At 41.4% G+C, this 22181-nt stretch overlaps 1 long non-coding RNA gene across 1 annotated transcript; it reads right to left on the bottom strand.

The window, feature by feature from the left end:
- Window positions 1–2322: 2322 nt before the first annotated feature.
- Window positions 2323–19883, bottom strand: LOC138925431 (uncharacterized). The gene is made up of 3 exons (XR_011441591.1): window positions 19785–19883; window positions 16604–16708; window positions 2323–2646 (listed from the first exon to the last, which is right to left on the bottom strand). It is a non-coding gene; the product is annotated as an uncharacterized lncRNA (long non-coding RNA).
- Window positions 19884–22181: the final 2298 nt, after the last annotated feature.

The following is a 22181-nucleotide window of genomic DNA, read 5'->3' as shown; positions in this document are numbered from 1 at the left end:
GATTTATATCCACTTTTTTAGAAACCCATTTTGGGTTCTAACAGGTGCCTAACACTGCTTCCATCAAGATTCATATCTAACAAAAATCATTCTTACGTCATCCAAAGCATGTCCCCTGAATCTTCCATGACTAAATTAGAAAAGTATCCAATAATGATTTCTCTATACTTAGAGTCATTAGTTATACTCTGAAGAGGCAGCATGGTTATTCTCCTTTTTGCCCCAAAATAGAAAGATTATGAGACACAATCAGTCCCTAGAAATCTTGCCTTTCCCCTCTGTTTCCCACCACATCCACTGGTCTGGACTCCTAGACACATTGTTTCTTAGGGCTGCTGCAACAAAGTACCATGAATTGGGTGGCTCGAAACAGCAGAAATTTATCCTCTCACACTTCTGGAGGCTGCAAGTCCAAAATCAAGGTGTCCACAGGATCGGGCTTCCTCTGGAGGCTCCAGCGGGGAGATCCTTTCTTGCCTCATCCAGTTGCTTGCATTCTTTGGCTTGGAGTGGCATCACTCCAGCCTCTGCCTTCTGGTATCTGTCATCTCATGGCCTTCTCCCTGTGTGTCTGTGTCCAAATATCCCTCTTCTTACAAGGACACCAGTCATTGGATCAGGGCCCACTCTAATCCCTTAGGATCTCGTCTTAACTTGATTGCATCTTCGAAGACTGTATTTCCCAATAAGGTCACATTCTGCGGTTCCAGGTAGATGTACATTTGGGGCGGGGGGGACACTTCAGCACTCTAAGTGCTTTATATCACTCCTCAAGAGTGACAATGTGAAATTTACCAGACTTCTGGATTTCAAGGATTAGTAAAATCCTCCCCCCTCAAAAAAAGTTGGTGACCAGACTAGGGCTTTTAACTTTTTGCTCATTCATTTATATATTTATTGAGTCTCTGTTATATGTCAGGTACTGTGCTAGGAGCTGAGTATATAATAGTGAGTAAAAGTCATACACATTGCCCTCAAAAACATTTTTAAATTATAAATATTATTAAAATACTATTAAAGAAAGTACTCTTTTGTTTTTCTGCTGAGGAAAATTTGCCCTGAGCTAATGTTTGTGCCAGTCTCCCTCTGTTTTGTATGTGGGTCACCACCACAGAATGGCTGCTGATGAGTGGTATAGAGCCACACTCAGAACTGAACCCAGGCCACTGAAGCGGAGCCCACCAAACTTAACTACTAGGCCATGGGGCTGGCCCCAAGAAAGAACATTTTAACCCACACAAAAAAGTGGGAAGACAAATCTCAGCATAAAAGGTAGTTCCTTTAAATGGAAGAAAGTTAACTTTATGAAAAACTCATTACCTTGCCCTTTTTTTTTCTCGTGTTACCATAGATCAGGAAAAATACCATCCCAAACCAGTACCCCATCTCAAAGTGGCATTTGAGAATCTCAGCACTGGAGCTTGCAAAGAGCTGCTGTCTCTAGTGCTCTTCCATTCTATAGCCAGTAATAGATGGTTACAGTAAATACAGAGCAAGAATTTAACAATTTACAGGGCCATCCTGGTGGCATAGTGGTTAAGTTCACACACTCCACTTCAGCAGCCCAGGGTTTGCAGGTTTGGATCCCGCGCCAGACCTATGCACCCCTTATCAAGCCATGCAGGCATCCCACATATAAAGTAGAAGAAGATGGGCACAGATGTTAGCTCAGGGCCAATCTTGGTCAGTGAAAAGAGGAGGATTGGCAGCAGGTGTTAGCTCAGAGCTAATCTTCCTCAAAAAAAAAAAAAAATTTACAGCCATCTGTTGCCATATGGATCAAAATATTACAAAAAATGACCACTGCACCAGTGCCATGGAATATGTGTGAGCTTACCATTCCTCTGTGGGAAAAACGGGGTGCCAGGACAGTCAAGCAGATGGGCTCATGCTCAAGTGGGTGTACTAATAAGTCAGGTATAATGATGGTGACAACGGCAGAATAACATTCTCAGTCTTCTACACATTCCATAATTTGAAAGGTGGCTCTGTGTAGTATTTTGCGGGAGTTTAATAATACACAAGGCTGGAAGTCAGAAGTCCTCATTCTAGTCCTCGTTCTATCCTAACTAGTTAAGTATGACCTTGGGAAGACATTTGACCTCAAGGAGGCTTCTGTTACTGATAATATGAAATGAAGGGGTTGAACTAGATAGATAGTGTCTCTAAAGTCTCCTCTGGCTCAAAAAAAAAGTCTGATTCTTGCTAAAAACAAAATAATCTAATTTGGAATATTGGCAAACATTTTTGTTAGTCACAAAGCAGAGACCTTCACATTTAGAAGCTATTAATTTGAAATAAAAAGACTTTTAAGAGTGATTCTTGCCGTTTAAAAGAATTTTTAATGCTTTTAAAATAACAGCAGGTTTATTCTGACGTTTAAGAAAACTGCTGGGTTTTCGGTCCTTTGCAATATGAATTTGTCATGAATAGGAACCAATCCATGACAATAAGATCCACCGCTTCAGATTCCCAAACTCCAGGGTCTTTATCAGCTTTCCCTTTATGGTCACAGATGGGTAGAAATCTCATTAGCACAAAGTAAGGTCAGCTCCCAGGGCTAGAACGTCAGCCCCAGGGAGCACATATTCACCAGGAGACATGGACAAGGATGTGGATAGCAGCTGCAGGTCACAATGCCAAAACCTGGAACCAAGCCGAATGTCCATCAATAGAATGGATAAAAAAGTACTAGCATAGTCCTACACTGAAATACCAAGACAGCAGCAAAAATGAATAAAGGCAATATGAATGAATCTTCAAAGCATGTTGAGTAGAGGAAGCCAGACACAATAGAATACTTACCATAGGTAATTCCATTTATATCAAGTTCAAGAGCAAACCAAACTAATCTATATTTTCTTAGGGATGGAATTTAGGAGGTAAAACTGAAATGAAAGGAAAAGGAAGTAAATCACACAAATCAACTAGGTGGAAGCAAGTGGGTTGTGACTGGGAAAGGGCATATGGGTGGCTTCTGGTACACTGACAGTGTCTGTGTCTTGACGTAGGTAGTTACCTGGGTCTCTGCTTAAAAAAATGTCTTCCTCTGTACATTTGTGTTCTATACCCCTTCCTGTTTGTGTTATACTTTGTAACAAAGGGTTTTTTTTTTAAAGATCAACCATATGGTTTTGTGGTAATCAGAATTTCTACATTTTGTCCATAATTAAGAGTTTAAAATTATGCTATTTCCCACCACTTGTTTAATTCATTTATAATTTTAAAAATTTGATAAATTATAAACCTAATATAATTTAGGAGAGAACTTCAAACATTACAATTCTAAGAGTAATAAGTTCATTATAGAAAGTTTAGACAATATTGACAACTATAAAGATGAAAGGATGAACAAAAAAATCCAGGGACCCAGAGTTATTTTCACATATTTCCTCCCAGATATTTTCTATGCATTTTAATGTAATAGAGATCACAATGTAGCTACAATTTTCTATCCTGCTTTTCTCACTCAAAACTGTGCCTTAAATACTTTTCCATGTCATTCGAAACTCATCATAAACATCATTTTAAATTTCTAGATAAAAATGCATTATGTCCGAGAGATCAACATCGCGGCTGTAGCAATAAAGCCCTGCCAATTCACCCCTTTCCCTCGAGGCAGGAAAGAATCAAGGAAGAATTTCAAAATCTTTTTATACAATTAAAGAAAGGGATTTGGTGGGAGAAGGGAGCAAGGAGGACAAGATCAAGAATGTAAGGTTTGCTATTTTAAGCTCAAAATAAATCATGATAAGAAAGGACTAGAGGAGAGAAGATCCAAGATGGTGCCGTGAGTAGTCCTCTTTGTCTCTCGCCCTTCGAGTCTACAATTATTTGGACACTTATCGCTTGACAAAGGATATCCAGACAGCATCTCAGGACGTCTGAGACACCCACACGACTATACATCGGAAGGCGGACGGACTTTCCTCCGGGAGGATGTGGAAATAGGTGAAAACTCTCTGACCCCGACGGGCAGCCTAGTACCCGCAAGCGGCTTTCTTCCAATGGACGCCCCCAGAGGATCCACACACATCTAGGGCAGGAGCGAGAACACAACAGAGGAGCGACGGTGGAAACAGGTGACCAGAACCCTACCTAAACCCCCCGCAATTACTCCTAAACGCAGAGGGAAACTTTGGAGTTGCACACCTGAGCCCGCGGGAAGAGTCTCTCCCCGCCATTGGCGGGGAGACCCAGCCTGGTGCTCGAGGCGCCCGGAGGGTCCCAGAGAGAGTCACGGAGGGTACGGAGGTCTCCCAGCTGCCGTTGCCCGCCCCGTGGGACTAGGGATTGCCGGAGATCTCGGAGAGGACTGGGGCTGGGGGAACTTTCAAAGGCCGGTTCTGCAACCCGGAGGGGAAGCGCCGGAGCTCCGCCCGGGCAGCAGACAAAACTCTCTGTCTGCCGTTAGCAGAGGGGCCACGCCGAGCATTCACGGCTCCGGGAGAGGCCCGGAGAGAATCCCAGAGGGCGGGGCGACCCCCAGCTGCCATTGCCTGCCCCGTGGGGCTAGGGATTGCCAGAGATCTCGGAGAGAACCGGGGCGGGGGGAACTTTCAAAGGCCGGTTCTGCGACCCGGAGGGGAAGCGCCGGAGTTCCGCCAGGCAGCAGACAAAACTCTCTGTCTGCCATTAGCAGAGGGGCCACGCCCAGCATTCAGGGCTCCCGGGAGAGGCCCGGAGAGAAGCCCAGAGGGCGGGGTGACCCCCAGCTGCCGTTGCCCGCCCCGTGAGACTAGGGATTGCCGGAGATCTCGGAGAGGACTGGGGCTGGAGAGAGTTCCAGAGACCCAGCTTAGTAGCCTAGGGGGAAACCCTACAGGCTCACAGCAGCCTTAGGGAAAGCCTCTGCACAGCATCAGTAGAAGGCACCCAGCCACCAGCCACAAGGCTGGAAGACCCCAGGGCAAAAGCAGCATAGCTAGGTGTACTAACCACAGACTATAGAAGATGCCAATAGCTCTCCTGTGACCCATAGAGGACAAGTGAGATTTGGTGGGTGCCGACAGCAACGGAGCGACAAATATAAGTGATCCCACCCCTGGCCGCTGGAAAAGCCCATAACACCGTTGCAGACCCCAAGGAGAGAGCACATCTAGGTGGGCTGCAACAGTAGGCACCTGCAGCCTGAAGCCCCCCTGTGACGGCCCCCACGGGAGAGGAGGGAATCCAAAGGGCCACTGTGGCTACGAAGAGGGGCCCAGGCCCAGTTAGCAACTACGGACAGGGTTCCTGGTTGGGGAAGTATAAACAGCTGCTCCCCCCACCGCAGCAGCTGAAACAAGTGAAAGGAGCAACTAAACTCTATCTCCATGCGGAGGCACAAATCAACAACATCAAGCAATGTGAAAAAATACATTAAATCTCCAGAACAGAAAGAAAGTAACAAATACACAGAAAACAATCCCAAAGAAAATGAGATATATAACCTAAATGATGATGACTTCAAAACAGCCATCATTAAGATTCTCAATGAGTTAAGAGAGAATTCTGACCGACAACTCAACGAGTTCAGGAGCTATGTCACAAAAGAGTTTGATACGATAAAGAAGAACCAAACAGAAATATTGGAAATGAAGAACACAATAGAGGAGATTAAGAAAAATCTAGATGCTCTGAACAGTAGGGCCGATAATATGGAGGAAAGAATTAGCAATTTGGAAGATGGCAATATAGAATTGTTGCAGGCAGAGGAGGAGAGAGAAGCAAGACTTAAAAGAAATGAAGAAACTCTCCGAGAATTATCAGACACAATTAGGAGATGCAACGTAAGGATTATAGGTATACCAGAGGGAGAAGAGAAGGAGGAAGGGGCAGAAAGCCTATTCAAAGAAATAATGGCTGAGAACTTTCCAAATCTGGTGAGGGAGATGGATCTTCAGGTGACAGAAGCCAATAGATCTCCAAACTTTATCAATGCAAGAAGACCAACTCCACGGCATATAGTAGTGAAGCTAGCAAAAGTCAACGACAAGGAGAAAATATTAAGGACAGCCAGGCAAAAGAAACTAACCTACAAAGGAACCCCCATCAGGCTATCAGCAGATTTCTCAGCAGAAACTTTACAGGCTAGAAGAGAGTGGAATGATATATTCAAAAATCTGAAGGACAAAAATCTACAGCCGAGAATTCTCTACCCAGCGAAAAGATCCTTCAAATACGATGGAGAAATAAAAACTTTCCCAGATAAACAAAAATTAAGGGAGTTCATTGCCACAAAACCTCCTCTTCAGGAAATCCTCAGGAAAACCCTCATTCCTGAAAAATCCAAAAAAGGAAAGGGGCTACAAAACCAAGAGCAGAGGAGATAAGTAGAAGGACAACAACAGAGAGTAGCAGCTCTACATCAGAACAGATTAAACCATGGGACGAGAAACAAAGGAAACTGAAGAAAACCGGAAAACAAGACACAAAATGGTAGTGGTAGGCCCCCACGTCTCAATAATCACTCTAAATGTAAATGGATTGAACTCCCCAATCAAAAGACACAGAGTGGCAGGATGGATCAAAGAACAAGATCCAACAATATGCTGCCTCCAGGAAACACACCTCAGCCCCAAAGACAAACACAGACTCAGAGTGAAGGGATGGAGAACAATACTCCAAGCTAATAATGAACAAAAGAAAGCAGGTGTCGCTATACTAATATCAGACAAGGTAGATTTCAAAGCAAAACAGATAAAGAAAGATAAAGAGGGACAGTATATAATGATAAAAGGGACTCTCCACCAAGAAGACATAACACTTATAAATATATACGCACCCAACACAGGAGCACCAAAATTTATAAAGCAACTCTTAATAGAACTAAAAGAAGACATCAACAACAATACAATAAATAGTAGGGGACCGCAACACACCATTAACACCAATGGACAGATCATCCAGACAGAAAATCAACAAGGAAATAATAGAATTAAATGAAAAATTAGACCAGATGGACTTAATAGATATATATAGAACACTTCATCCAAAAACAGCAGGTTACACATTCTTCTCAAGTGCACATGGAACATTCTCAAGGATTGACCATATTTTGGGAACCAAAGCAAACATCAATAAATACAAGAGAGTTGAAATAATATCAAGCATCTTTTCTGATCATAACGCTATTAAACTAGAAATCAACTACAAGAAAAAAGCAGAGAAAGGTGCAAAAATGTGGAGACTAAACAACACGCTTCTCAACAAACAATGGATCATTGAAGAAATTAAAGAAGAAATCAAATATTATCTGGAGACAAATGAAAATGAGAACACGACATACCAAATCATTTGGGATGCAGCAAAAGCAGTCCTAAGAGGGAAATTCATCGCAATACAGGCTCACCTCACTAAACAAGAAAAAGCTCACGTAAGCAACCTCAAACGACACCTAACAGAACTAGAAAAAGAAGAACAAACAAAGCCCAGAGTCAGTAGAAGGAGGGAAATAATAAAAATAAGAGCAGAAATAAACGATATTGATACAAAAAAGACAATAGAAAGGATCAATGAAACAAAGAGTTGGTTCTTCGAAAGAATTAACAAAATTGACAAACCCCTAGCCAGACTCACCAAGAAAAGAAGAGAGAAATCGCAAAATAATAAAATCAGGAATGACAGAGGAGAAATCACAACAGATACCAATGAAATACAAGAGATCATAAGAGAATACTATGAAAAACTATATGCCAACAAATTGAACAACCTGGAAGAAATGGACAAATTCCTAGACTCCTACAATCTCCCCAAACTGAATCAGGAAGAAATGGAGAATCTGAATAGACCAATCACAAGTAAGGAAATAGAAACGGTAATCAAAAACCTCCCCAAAAACAAGAGTCCAGGACCAGACGGCTTCTCTGGAGAATTCTACCAAACATTCAAAGAAGACTTAATACCTATTCTCCTCAAACTGTTCCAGAAAATTGAGAAAGATGGAGAACTCCCTAACACATTCTATGAAGCCAACATCACTCTGATCCCCAAACCTGACAAGGACAACACAAAGAAGGAGAACTACAGGCTGATATCACTGATGAACATAGATGCAAAAATCCTCAACAAAATTTTGGCAAACCGATTACAGCAATATATCAAAAAGATTATACACCATGATCAAGTGGGATTTATACCAGGGACACAGGGATGGTTCAACATCCGCAAGTCAATCAACGTGATACACTACATCAACAAAATGAAAAACAAAAACCACATGATCATCTCAATAGATGCAGAGAAAGCATTTGACAAGATCCAACACCCATTTATGATAAAAACCCTCAGTAAAATGGGTATAGAAGGAAAGTACCTCAACATAATAAAGGCCATATATGATAGACCCACAGCCAACATCATACTCAATGGACAAAAGCTGAAAGCCATCCCTCTGAGGACAGGAACAAGACAAGGGTGCCCACTTTCACCACTCCTATTCAACATGGTGCTGGCCAGAGCAATTCGGCAGGAAAAAGAAATAAAAGGAATCCAAATAGGTAACGAAGAAGTAAAACTCTCGTTGTTTGCAGACGACATGATCTTATACATAGAAAACCCCAAAGAATCCACAGAAAAACTATTAGAAATAATCAACAACTACAGCAAAGTAGCAGGGTATAAAATTAACGTGCATAAATCAATAGCATTTCTATACACTAACAATAAACTAACAGAAAAAGAACTCAAGAACTCTATCCCATTCACAATAGCAACGAAAAGAATAAAATACCTTGGGATAAACTTAACCAAGGAAGTGAAGGATCTATACAATGAAAACTACAAGACTTTCTTGAAAGAAATAGGCGATGACATAAAGAGATGGAAAAACATTCCTTGCACATGGATCGGAAGAATAAACATAGTTAAAATGTCCATACTACCTAAAGCAATATACAGATTCAATGCTATCCCAATCAGAATCCCAAGAACATTCTTCACAGAAATTGAACAAACAATCCTAAAATTCATATGGGGGAACAAAAGACCGCGAATTGCTAAAGCAATCCTGAGCAAGAAAAACAAAGCCGGCGGAATCACAATCCCCGATTTCAAAACATACTACAAAGCTACAGTGATCAAAACAGCATGGTACTGGTACAAAAACAGGTCCACAGATCAATGGAACAGAATTGAAAGCCCAGAGATTAAACCACACATCTATGGACAGCTAATCTTCGACAAAGGAGCAGAGGGCCTACAATGGAGAAAAGAAAGTCTCTTCAACAAATGGTGCTGGGAAAACTGGACAGCCACATGCAAAAGATTGAAAATTGACCATTCTTTTTCACCACACACCAAAATAAACTCAAAATGGATCAAAGACCTAAAGATTAGGTCTGAGACAATAAGTCTTTTGGAAGAGAATATAGGCAGTACACTCTTTGACATCAGTTTCAAAAGAATCTTTTCGGACACTGTAACTCCTCAGTTGAGGGAAACAATAGAAAGAATAAACAAATGGGACTTCATCAGACTAAAGAGCTTCTTCAAGGCAAGGGAAAACAGGATTGAAACAAAAAAACAGCTCACTAATTGGGAAAAAATATTTACAAGCCACTTATCCGACAAAGGGTTAATCTCCATAATATACAAAGAACTCACACTGCTTAACAACAAAAAAACAAACAACCCGATCAAAAAATGGGCAGAGGACATGAACAGACATTTCTCAAAAGAAGATATGAATATGGCCAATAGACACATGAAAAGATGTTCATCATCGCTAATCATCAGGGAAATGCAAATCAAAACTACACTAAGATATCACCTTACCCCCGTTAGATTGGCAAAAACATCCAAAACCAAGAACGACAAATGTTGGAGAGGTTGTGGAGAAAGAGGAACCCTCATACACTGTTGGTGGGAATGCAAACTGGTACAGCCACTATGGAAAACAGTATGGAGATTTCTCAAAAAGTTAAAAATAGAAATACCCTATGACCCAGCCATCCCATTACTGGGTATCTATCCTAAGAACCTGATATCAGATATCTCAAGAGTCCGTTGCACCCCTATGTTCATCGCAGCATTATTTACAATAGCCAAGACGTGGAACCAGCCTACATGCCCAGAAACTGATGATTGGATAAAGAAGATGTGGTATATATACACAATGGAATACTACTCAGCCATAAAAAAAGACGAAATTGGCCCATTCACAACAACGTGGATGGACCTCGAGGGCATTATGTTAAGCGAAATAAGTCAGTCAGAGAAAGACGAACTCTATATGACTCCACTCATAGGTGGAATTTAGTATATTGAGAAGGAGATCTGATCGGTGGTTACCAGGGAAAAGGGGGGGTGGGGGGAGGGTACGGAGGGGGAAGTGGTGTACCCACAACATGACTAACAAAAATGTACAACTGAAATCTCACAAGGTTGTAATCTATCATAACATTAATAAAAAAAAAAAAATGCATTATGTCCACACTTGGTGGCCTAGTGGTTAAGTTGGGTGCACTCCACTTTGGCAGCCCAGGTTTGGTTCCCAGGCACAAACTTACATCATTTGTCAGTGGCCATGCTGTGGCAGTGGCTCACATACAAAGAGGAAGATTGGCAACAGTTGTTAGCTCAGGGCCAGACTTCCTCAGCAAAAAAAAAAAAGCATTATGTTGGAGATCCATAATTCAATTAAGCACCTCCATAAAGAGTGAATTAATGATCAGGTATGACACTATGCTGGCCCTCAGTATTTTTATGCTATTTTTTGTAGTCTTCTACTTGTGGAAATATGAATACGATTAGAACCACTTTTGCTACAGTCATCTTTCCTTATCTTCCCACCCTTCAACCGCAATTTAGCAATATTTAAATCAGGCAGAGTCTGAAGTGCTTTGTAGGTGAGCTTATGGGGAAGTGGAATTGAGGAAACATTTACTTAGATTGTAACATGCCACGGTAGGGTGGCCAGATTTAGCAAATAAAAATACAGGACATCCAGTAATTGCAATATTTAGACATACTTATATGAAAAAATTATTCATTGTTTGTCTGAGATTTGAATTTAACCGAGCATCCCATATTTTTTCTTGCAGCGCTATGCCAGGGCCACTGGCATGCCTGTTGCATATATTTTCTAATTTAATTTCTTTGTCCCCTTTGAGAGTTGTATATGATTGCCATTGTCAAGAACTCAGAAAGGTTCAGTAACTTTTCTAAGGTCACACAGCTAGAAAGAGGCAAAGCAAGGATAGAAACCCAAGCTTTCTGACACCAGGATTAGGGCTCCATGTTTGGCAGTCCACCCACTAGTGCTTGGGTAATATGGACCCAACTCTCCCTCACTGAGGGAGGGTGTTTTTCGTTCTCACTTGTTGCCGTTGTTCCTTTTTTTAAAAGTGCTCATCACTCCTTTGTAATGTTATGTTAAAAACGAGTACCAAAAGAAAAAAAAGTACTGGACCCAGGTGACAGGGTCAAGCTACTGAACGTGATTCGACAATGAGGCCCAGGAAAAGAGGCTTTTCATTGACACAGAGCAGCAAGAGGGATCTGACCCCCCACCCCCGACCCCTTCACCCACCATCATACTTTCTGATGACAACCACTTGGAACACTTTTATTTCAGTTGCTCCTAGAAACCCCGGGAGTGTTTGCGTATTTGTTTTTTGATGGGCTTTTTTTTTCGGTTTTACATAAATAACGCAAAGGGTGAACCTTCCAGAAGTGGTTCCTCTGGAGTCTGGAAGGAAGCATGACCAGGGTGTAAGTTATCTTCATCTTCTCCAGTCCAGGCAGGACCACTGGCCAAGCTAGCAGAACAACCAGGATTGTCTCTCTTGCTCCTCCTCATTGATCCCTTTTAGCCTTACTGCTTTCCTTCCGCACACAGATTCCTTCCAGACAAGCCATTTGGCCAGTCCCCCAGATTCTCTACTGCTCTCAGGCAGAGGTGAAACCTCCCTGGGTGAAGTGAGGAGGTGCTTGGAGGGGAGTGGTTGCAGGAGACAGAGTGGAGCTGAAATAGGATAAAATGACCAAGTCCACAACCCCCCGCTATGCTCCTGAGATACCCTGGGTGTGGCTCTGGTGACAGAGCCAGGTGAGGTATGTGGTAGAGTTTTGGAGAAGCACACAGACGTCAACGTGCCTCCCACTGAGGCTGCCAGTCCTCACTCCAGGCAAACATATCTGGCCAATGGCAGACAGCTCTGACCACAGGATCAGAGGCTCTCTCTTCCGCACGGGGCAGGGGGAGCAGCCAGCGATTGCAGTCGCCCTCCTGAAGTCCCGATAGCCATCAACCCCCAAAGCAGCTCAGAGTCCCAGAACCCCAGCGAAGCTGGCACTCTTGGAAAGCTCAACCAACTTGTGGGCAGATAAGGTAGTCGGTCCAGGCAGCAGGTAGCAACTCCAGCGTGAGTTTATTAATTCCATCTTCACTATGTCTTGGAGAAAAGGTGACAAAGACAACCTTAATGTTCCTGTCTGCTGGACTAAACTTCAGACAGGCTTCTTCCGACTGCAGGCCCCAACCTCCTTTAATTAGAGTGTTTTCTTTAGAAAACTTGTCACTGTCGATTCTCTACTCCTCTGAGGTATATGTAAATGTTTTATAAAGCCTCTTGCCAGTTTTACAACCTAGACATGTTTTGCTCAAAGACATGGGAGGTACCTCTTTGAAATGTCATCATCAAAGGAGACAGGGGTCCTATCTCCCACTTCCCGTGGGAGGATAGGAGCCTAACTTCAGTGGCTGTCTTGCTCCAAGTTGCAAAACTACCTCCTGTCATAAAAATAGGAGAAGTTTATTTCTCCCCTGGATTAAGTCAGTTAGCTAAGAGATGGCCTAACATACTCCAGCACTTTTCCACTTTCCCACCCCCAGCCCTTAAAAACCCGGCCACCCCTGCTTTAGTGGAGTGGAGCGCAGACTGAGTTCTGGTCTCTCCCCCTTATTGCTATAGCCTTAAACAAAGTCTTCCTTGCCTGCCTAACTTTGGTGCAATTTTAGCTTCGGAAGGGAGAATCTAGTTTCTGATTTTTACCCCAGCTTTTAAACAAGTTATAATTTTTGCACATTGGCATCATGCTGGTAAATTAGAATTGCCCTGGAACAGAATTTGACATAGATTTAAAGCTGCAAAAGTGGACACTTAAGAGATGTGACTTGAGAAGAAAGGCTTTCCTTCCCCAGAACATCTCTACACTTTCTCCAGTAGCCTAGCTTGACTTGAAATGACCACAATCAGATAAAGTAAAAGACATGAGGACAAGGTCCTTGAGGGAGAGAGAGATCTCACCACTCTTAGGCTACAATTAAGATGCTATGGGGCACCGTACCAAAAAATTAATTTGAGTGGATCTTAGACCTAAATGTGAAAGAAAAATAACAGAACTACTGAAGGTGACCTTGGGATAGGCAAATGTCTTAAGACACAAAAGAACTTCTGCTCATCCAAAGATATCACCAAGAGAGTAAGGATGCAAGCCACAGACCATGGAGAGACAAACGCTTTATGTTCGGAATGTTTAAAGAACTCCTGCAAATTAATAAGAAAAATAATTTTCAAAGATAACAGGGAATACAAACACTTAGACAGGCACTACACAAAAGAAGATATCAAGAAGCCAACTAGCATGTGAAAAGGTGCTCACCATCATTGCTTATCAGGAAAATGCAAATTCAAACTACCTAACGTACCACTACACACCTTAGAATGGCTAAAATTAAGAGTGACAATACAAAGTAATGGCTAGATGGTAGAGCAACTAGAACTCTCCTGCATTCCACCCTGGAAAACTGTTCAAGGTAGCTACTATGGCTACACATATGCCATATTCCACTCCCAGATATGATCGCCAAGAGAAATGAGTGAATATTTTCACCAAATAGTAAGTACAAAAATATGAATACTCACAGCATCTTCATTCATAAATAGCCAAAAGTAGAAAACACCCCAAATATCCATCAATAGGAGAATCGATAAATAAACTGTGGCATATAATTATGCAATGAAATATTACATAGCAATGAAAAAGAACACCCTACTGAAACATGTGGTAACATGGATGAATCTTATTTTTTTTGAGGAAGATTATCCCTGAACTAACTACGCCAATCCTCCTCTTTTTGCTGAGGAAGACTGGCCCTGAGCTAACATCTGTGCCCATCTTCTTCTACTTTATATGTGGGACGCCTACCACAACATAGCTTTTGCCAAGCAGTACCATGTCCGCACCCAGGATCCGAACCGGTGAACCCCTGGCCATCCAGAAGCGGAACATGCGCACTTAACTGCTGCGCTACCAGGCCAGCCCCTGGATGAATCTTAAAGACATTATGTTGAGCAGAAAAAGACAGAAAAGAGCACAGATTATATGACTCCACGTATATGAATCAAGTTTAAGAATAGGCAAAACTGTGAAATAAGCCAGTCATAAAAAGGCAAATACTTTGATTCCACTTATATGAGGTAGCTAGAATAGTCAAATTTATAGAGACAGAAAGTAAAATGGTGGTTGTCAGGGGGGAGTTATTGTTTAATGGGTGTAGAGTTTTGAGTTTTGCAAGATGAAAAGAGTTCTAGAGATTGGTTGCCCAGTGTGAATGTACTTAACAATGAAAAATGATAAGGATGGTAAGTTTTATGTTGTGTCTATTTTAACACAATTAAAAAAAATAATAGACAAAACTAATCTAAAATAGAAGTTAACCTTGATCTGGGGCAGTGACTGGAGGGGGCTTCTGGGCTGCTGGTAAGTGTTCTATTTCTTTACCTGGATTGTGGCTTATAGGTGTGAAAGTTCATAGATCTGTGTGATATGAGTTCTTTATGCATAATCCTTTAATAAAAGGTTGGTCTTTTGTTGTTGTTATTTAAGACACGGAACATTGGATTTGTTTAACACATTCATTACATAAAACTCTGGGTTTTGAGCGTGTGAGATAGGTGACAGGTGGTGTGTTGGGTAGGATAGGCAGGCCCAGGGAAGGACAAAGTTGGGGTGAATATATGGAGAAAATGCCAAAATAGGCAGCAAAATCTGGAAGAGGGGGTAGAATGGCATTCACCTTGCAACTTTGTCCATGAGTCATAACTTCTACATTTTTCCTATAAGCTAAATGTTCTGTGCTAAAGCACATGGACCAGGACCTGTTTCCCTTTATTTGAACTACAAATGAACCTACAGATTGGATTTAAAATGAGTTGTATTTATTGGCTTTGGGCAATACAATATTATGATAGAAATTGTGATGGTCCATATTCCAGTCATCTGTCAGTGGCCATGCTGTAGCAGCGGGTCGCAGAGAAAAAGAGAAAGATTGGCAGCAGTTGTTAGCTCAGGGCGAATCTTCCTCAGCATAAAGTAAAGTAAAACAAAATAAAATAAAATAAGTTGTGATGGTCTAGTTATGCAGATTAACTCATTAAAGAAATTCTGATTGAGCCTTAGCTGTCTGCCAGGCACTTTGGTAAGTACAAAGAATCCACTGATGACCACATCATCCATAGACTCTCGCTTCTTGGATCTAGTAGCTTTACAAGGGGAAACTCTGCCAACCAGCATTGCTCCTATAAAAACAGATGCCCTCAACTGTCCATCAGGAATCAACTTCTCAAACTGGGATTCAGTTCTGTCCTTTAGAATCACATAATCTGAGATCAGAAAGAAGGATGGAGGCAGCAAAGGCAAGAGGGAAGGAGGAAGTAAGGGAGGAAGGAGGTGACTATTCCATTGGGTTAGAATGCTATGTATGCAGTTCTTAAAATTAAAAAATAGGAAAAACTCAAAATCTGACAATAGAAGAGGTTTTTTGCCCCTGAATATTGCAAAGAACGAACAAACGTTTTGTAATTATACCTTTTCTGTATTCTAAAGGTTGACACGACTATTAACATAACTTTCTAGAATTATGACCTACTTTACCACTGGTGCTTAAAATTATAAAAACCTAACTGTGAGATTAATGCGTTTACATTTAAATCAGGCAAAGGGCATGAAAGATAACGATGTGGGAAAGGTCGTATTTATATTTTCCCTACTCAAATGTAAGTACATAAACAGTATTAGTCAAAGTTGATTGATAAGATTTATACTTAATAGTGATATCAAAACACAGGGAGAAACAAGTTTTAGGTAATGTGTTTAAAAATTTTTGAAAGGTTGGAGATTCATAATCCAAGATTACAAGACTCAGGGAGAGAGAACCACATAGAATTTCTAAAATACATATCAATTTATAGTATTTTATGGTATCTGCAGTCTACCTCAGTTCTATCTTAAACTAATCATGGTTGGAAAATGGACATAATGTCTATATAGGACTGAGCACAAACAAGCTTGATTTATATATTAAAATTAAGGGGGAAAAGGCACTTTCAAACAAAAAATCTTAAGCCCACTGCAAAAAATGGAAAAAAGAAAGAAAAGCTAACAAATTCTAGCTGTTGTTGTTTTACATAAACAGTAAGATAGCTTGCATTAAATTTACATCTAAAGATCAATTAAATTGTAGAATGGTTTTTTTAGATTAAAGATTATTTTGTAATCCATCCAACTTTTTTCAGGCTGGATGATAAACCAAGAATAACATGTGTTGCAAAAATAATACCTTGTATCTTTATGGCACATTCCTGTTGACAAAGCATTTTCATGTCCGTCACCTCACCTGATGATCCCAACAAGTCTGGGAGGTAGATAAATGACAGACATCATCCAGATACAGGCAATTCTGATTGGGTGCTCCCACTCATGGAATTCGAGGACAAAGTCTCTGAAAATAAAGAAATATTGAAAGTAGACATTTATAGAAATAGCCCATACTAAGATGTAAATATATTGCTACAGAGACCTGAAAACTAACCAAGTTAAATCAAAGTGATTACAGTGTGTGCTCAGGACTAGAATGTACTGCAACCTTGCCAACTGTGTAGTCGTATAACTGTCTGCAAGAAGGATGTTTTAGGAGAAGGACTGTTATAATCTGAAGGGAGCCAAAGAATAAGAATTGACTCACATCGTCTAGGAAAAAGATGTTCTCCTCCATAATAGAGGTAAGCATAAGTTGTTTTGGGAGCATCTGTGTAAAGCTCCCTGAATCAACCTAGAAGGGAAGGCTGGTAGTGAAGGAAAGCTTCCCAGAAGAGATGCATCTGAGCTGAGTCCTGAGGGACAAGGAGAAGTTAGTCATGGCAAGGAGAGGGGGTCCCACCAGAGCATATGGCTGACTTACTGTGTGATGGTTATCTCTCTGGATTTCACTTTCCTGTCTATAAAAGCCTGTGACTCCTTGACTCTGCTTTTTATGCTGGGTGACCAAGTGCACCAATAAAAAATCAGAAATCTTCCTCTAGTGGCCAACATAAAGTTCAGTCCCTTTGTGGCTTCTCACCTAGCAAAACCATAAAAAGCATTTCAATGCACTTTTACCTATTAGTAGGAAGATTATGTCTTCCCTTGCCAATGTGCTAATACTGAAGTACAATGTTTTCTCTACACCCATCTCAAAGAATGATGAAGTCCAAGTCATTCAAGGAAAGTACGAAAGTCAGCAAAGTGGCCAGGTAGTCCAGATGTGCAAGAAAAATATGTCATCTACACTGAATGTGTGCAGCCTGATTTAACAGTACAGTACAGCTAACAGGACAACTGTCCACATGCACATTCATCCCAGAAACCAGTTATCACCATGCTAAATCTGGGTAAAGACCAAGGAGAAGTGGAAAAGGATACAAACAAGGAAGAAACTACTGAGAAAAAAAAAAAGTCATAAAATCATCTTATATACTTCTATTAAAAACTAGACCAATTTTTGGCTAAAGAAAGCAGACTGCAATATTCATTTAACTCTGATCTCTCAAGAAATCCCACAGAAATGGAAGTGGACTTTAAAAAATGATGATAGATAGATGGGTAGGTAGATAGAGAGGAAGAAGCATGGCAATAAAATTTTGAAGCTGAAAATCTGAGAGATGAGTGGTAATCAAGTTAGCAGAACTAAGAAACTGAATTCTAAGGCAGCAGTGGGGAAAGCTGAGAAGGAATGTACTTTGCAATGCAGAACCTTCTAAAAACACAGGAACTGGTGACAACAGGCTCTCAGAGGGAGTAAAGGTGGGACTTAAGAGAAAGCTGCTAATCTATTTAGAAAGCAATGATATCAGTAGATCTGTGCCCTTCACCTTTGGTAAAACTGATTGCCCTTCCCAGTTTATTCTCTGGAAAAAGTAGATAAAATAGGGAGTTCTGGGATGGGGGACACTAAATATAATTGAAGTTGGGATTAAAGTGGAATTTGGCACACCCAGTCCTTTTGCTCTACCCAGCCTCCAGACCCAAAACCATCACATGCGGTTGAACACAGGGCACCTGGCTGAAGGAGTGAGTGGGCCTGAACTCCAGCTCCTGCTCTGCTCACCAGCCACATGCCCTGGTGCAGGCTTTGCCCAGTTGCACCTTTTCCTCGTTCTCCAGAAGGTACCATCTGATCACCAAACCCTGCTCCTGCAGAGCCACCTCCCAGAGAAAGCATCTTTGCCTACTTCTTACAAAGCCTAGCATGGTCTTGAGGTGACCCTGCCCAGGGCTCTGGCAGTCAAACTTACAATCTTCATGAAAGATCCTTCTCAGGGGTGTCTGACCAACCTCCCCCAAAGCACCCACCTGGGGCCTCTGCCATGGGACTCTGCAGCAAAGCCCAAGATGGAGGAGCTGCGTGCACACAGCTTCACCCCTCCCAAGGAGCAGCCGGCCTGGAATGCGACCCAAGGAAAACCTTTCACAACAACGGAAGCAAGCTGAAAAAGGCAACTTGAAGGAAACAGACTTTTAAAAGCTACTCATTGCTGATTCAGAGAAGAGAGAACATTGCCTGCGTGAAACAAGAACTAGAGGGTAGAAAAAGAAACAAAGAACAAGAAAGAGCTTTTTGAAATTAAAATAGGATAGAGGAAGAGAAATTTTCAATAGAAAGTTTGGGAGAAAAGTTGAGGAAATAGGAGAAAAACAGAAAAGAAAATTAGGGAAGGGTTAATAGTCAAATACTAGGAAACAAAAATTATAAAAGATAATTTCTAGAATTAAAGGACATAAGTTTCTAGATTGCCAGGGCCCATCCAGTACCCAGCACACTAGATTGAAAAAACAGATCCAGATCAAGGCATATCATCATGAAATGTCAAAATATTAAGGACAAAGAAAAAAAACTTTAAAGATTTCTTGGGTGGGCAAGGGGGGACAAGTTCCATTCAAAATCTGAGGAATCAGGGGGCCCCCGGGTGGCGTGGTGGTGAAGTTTGCGTGCTCCACTTCAGCAGCCCGGGGTTCAGGAGTTCAGATCCCAGGCTGGACTTATGCACCGCTCATGAAGCCATGCTGTGGTAGGCATCCCACATATAAAACAGAGGAACATGGACACAGATGCTAGCTCAGGGACAATCTTCCTCAGCAAAAAGGAAGATAGGTGGTGGATGTTAGCTCAGGGCTAATCTTCCTCAAAAAAAAAAAAAAAAGTCTGAGCAATCAGAATTGCTTCAGACAGCTCAGGAGCAAAGCAACAGACTATGGAGTAATGCCTTCACATTTCTGAAGGGACAGAACTCCCAACTTACAATTTGGTACTTGATAAAACAACTAATTATAAGTTAGGGTCAGTAGAAATGAACTAATGAATGAACAAACAGGAACAAAAAAGAGTTAGGGTAGAATAAAGATACTTTTTTAGGTTTGCAAAATCCCACAAACTTTACCTATCACTTTCTCTTTCTTAGGAACCTACTAAAGAATACGCTACAGATAAATGAAGGAACGTGCCAAGAAATAGGAAGTTAGGGGATCCAGAAAACACACACCCCAATTCAAGAGAGCAGAAGAAGATCCTGGGTTGATGATGATGGGAGACTCCATGGTGAGGGGAGACTCCATGGTGAGGGGAGACTCCATGGTGAGGGTAGACTCCGTGGTGAGGGGAGATTTCGTGGTGAGGGGAGACTCCGTGGTGACGGGAGACTCCATGGTGACGGGAGATTCAATACGGGAGCTGTACATGCGGCAGGCCTGGAGGGTGGCCTGTCTGGGATAGACTCCTCTGGAGATGCTTCCACAAGATAAAATTGATAAAATGCCTGGTGGCTTCCAACACAGTGAGAACATATGTGCTCTCCCAGTAAAGAGTCTGGGGCTTAATTCGTGATAAGACAACTGTGTGAACAAAATGCAAATTATTAACTTCAGGGAAAACAAAGTCTTAGAAGAAAGGAAAAGTAGTCTTAAACTATGTTCCTCAGCAGTATTACATAGCTCAGCAGAGTTACATAGTCACAAGAATTGTTGCAATTAATCTAACCCAAATTGTGATTTAACTATTTGGGGAGGGTGCATGGACAGAGAATGCAAGTGTGTGGTGGTGGTGGTAAGAGAGAGAATGCCAAAAATGGAAAAAATGCAAGAAGCAGCAACATAGACAGGCTATTTTGTGATAAGGAGGAAATACCAAAAGAAATAGCTAAAAGGATTGAAAACCTTTGCCTTTAGGGAGAAGGAAAGGGGAGCAGGGAGCTGCCAGCTTATGAAATAAAACGACTTGACTCATTATGGACAACACTGATGGAAACCAAGATTAAATTTTAAAAATCACAAGGCCCACCCATACTTTTGTTGGAAAGAGGGAAGAAGGGAAATAAACTGAGTTTAAAATCAAGCTTAGGTTGCAGTAGCAGCAAGATATTCAGGCAATCTGAGATATGAGACTAGAGCTCAGGAGGCAAGTCGAGGTTTGGAGTAGAGATTTTGTACTTATTTACATGGAAGAGAATTAGCTCTATAGGAAAAATGATATTGAGAAGAAAGAGAAGAGGGCTTGAACACAAACATTTTGTAAGTGCCGTTTAGAGTGTCAGGAGAGAAAGAGACTCCCTTAAGAGAGCTGCCAAGAAAACCAAGGAAAAGAGGAGTTTCAATGCTGGGGGAAGGGAGGGTGAACAAGGTCAAGTGCGCAGGGGGTCAAAGAGGCCCAGACCATTAGAATAAACCATGAAATTTCTAAGGAGGGTATTCTCATCTAAGGATTAAGTTCACACCCTGTAATGAGCCTTAAATTAAAAATAGGTTTTGGGTTTTGGAATGATCTTGTATTTTTCCAGGTCACCACACAATGACAGTGACCCTGTTTTCAATAAATACACAGTTGTCTTTCATGGTGCAGTTGCACAAACCCTGCATTAATAAGAAAGTGAATCTTAGGGCATATTGTCATTGCCATTCCCATACAAAGCTCTGTCCCTGTTTCTTTTTCCACACAAGGGATGGCATTGTCTGTGTCAGTGATGAGCGTTTGAGCTAAAGTTCATGGCTTGCCTAGGATCTTCCTTTTGGCTGCATTTCCCCTCTGATCAGCTGCCTGTCATAGGCTGTGGTGTTACTGACACCCCAAACAAGATAGAAGCACAAGAAAACAAACAAAATGAGGCTGCTTTTCCTTGCAAGCATGTCAAAGGCTACATTCAAAATACCAAATGTTATATTAAGTCTCATCTTAAGACGAAAGCAGACTTGGGGAAAGATTTCACTATTACATTTTGCTGAGTCGAATTCAGGGCTTGGCTTCAGGACTAAAAGCATAATTGGTAGCAAATGTTCCCTAATCTCACCACAAGTGATTTTCTCTTTCTAGTGTAGATTGCGCTACACACCCTCCAAACAGATGCAAGACGACCAGAAAAGCCTAGTTTTGTATTTTTCAAAAGCCCACCAAGACACTTTACTGCTGAATTTTCCCATTTGCTTATGTTGGTTATTGCTGCCTTCCAGAAGATTCCATCTCACGTATCAGAGGGACAAATGGTTAGAAGAATGGTATTAATTTGGAATTCAAAAAGCTTACACAAGTCCACTAAGGACACCCAAAACAGCATGGTGAGCAAACATTTTTTGTGCCAGTATACTTAGCAGTTTCTCCCTAAATGTCAACCAAATGAATACTCTTCAGGGGTCAAAGCAATATTTCCCCAAGGTCAGAGTTTCTGGAGGGGAGCATCAGAATGCCCCACAATACCACTGTTAGGTGTCTGTTTTCCCAGACAAATCATAGGAATGTCTGTAAAGCTGTGACTAGCTGAAACATCTTTCTAAACTGCATATTTTGAACACAAATGAGGGAGTGATGAAATTGACACAGATAAATTAGAAATGTGCAAATATATATGATGCTTGAGACCTGGGGATAGAATGAGAATTGAATGGGGATAGAA

Source organism: Equus caballus, chromosome 8, assembly GCF_041296265.1.
Source record: "Equus caballus isolate H_3958 breed thoroughbred chromosome 8, TB-T2T, whole genome shotgun sequence".
Lineage (NCBI taxonomy): Eukaryota > Metazoa > Chordata > Mammalia > Perissodactyla > Equidae > Equus > Equus caballus.
The sequence above is the reverse complement of the archived record's forward strand: the minus strand, read 5'-3'. Positions and strand labels throughout refer to the sequence as shown.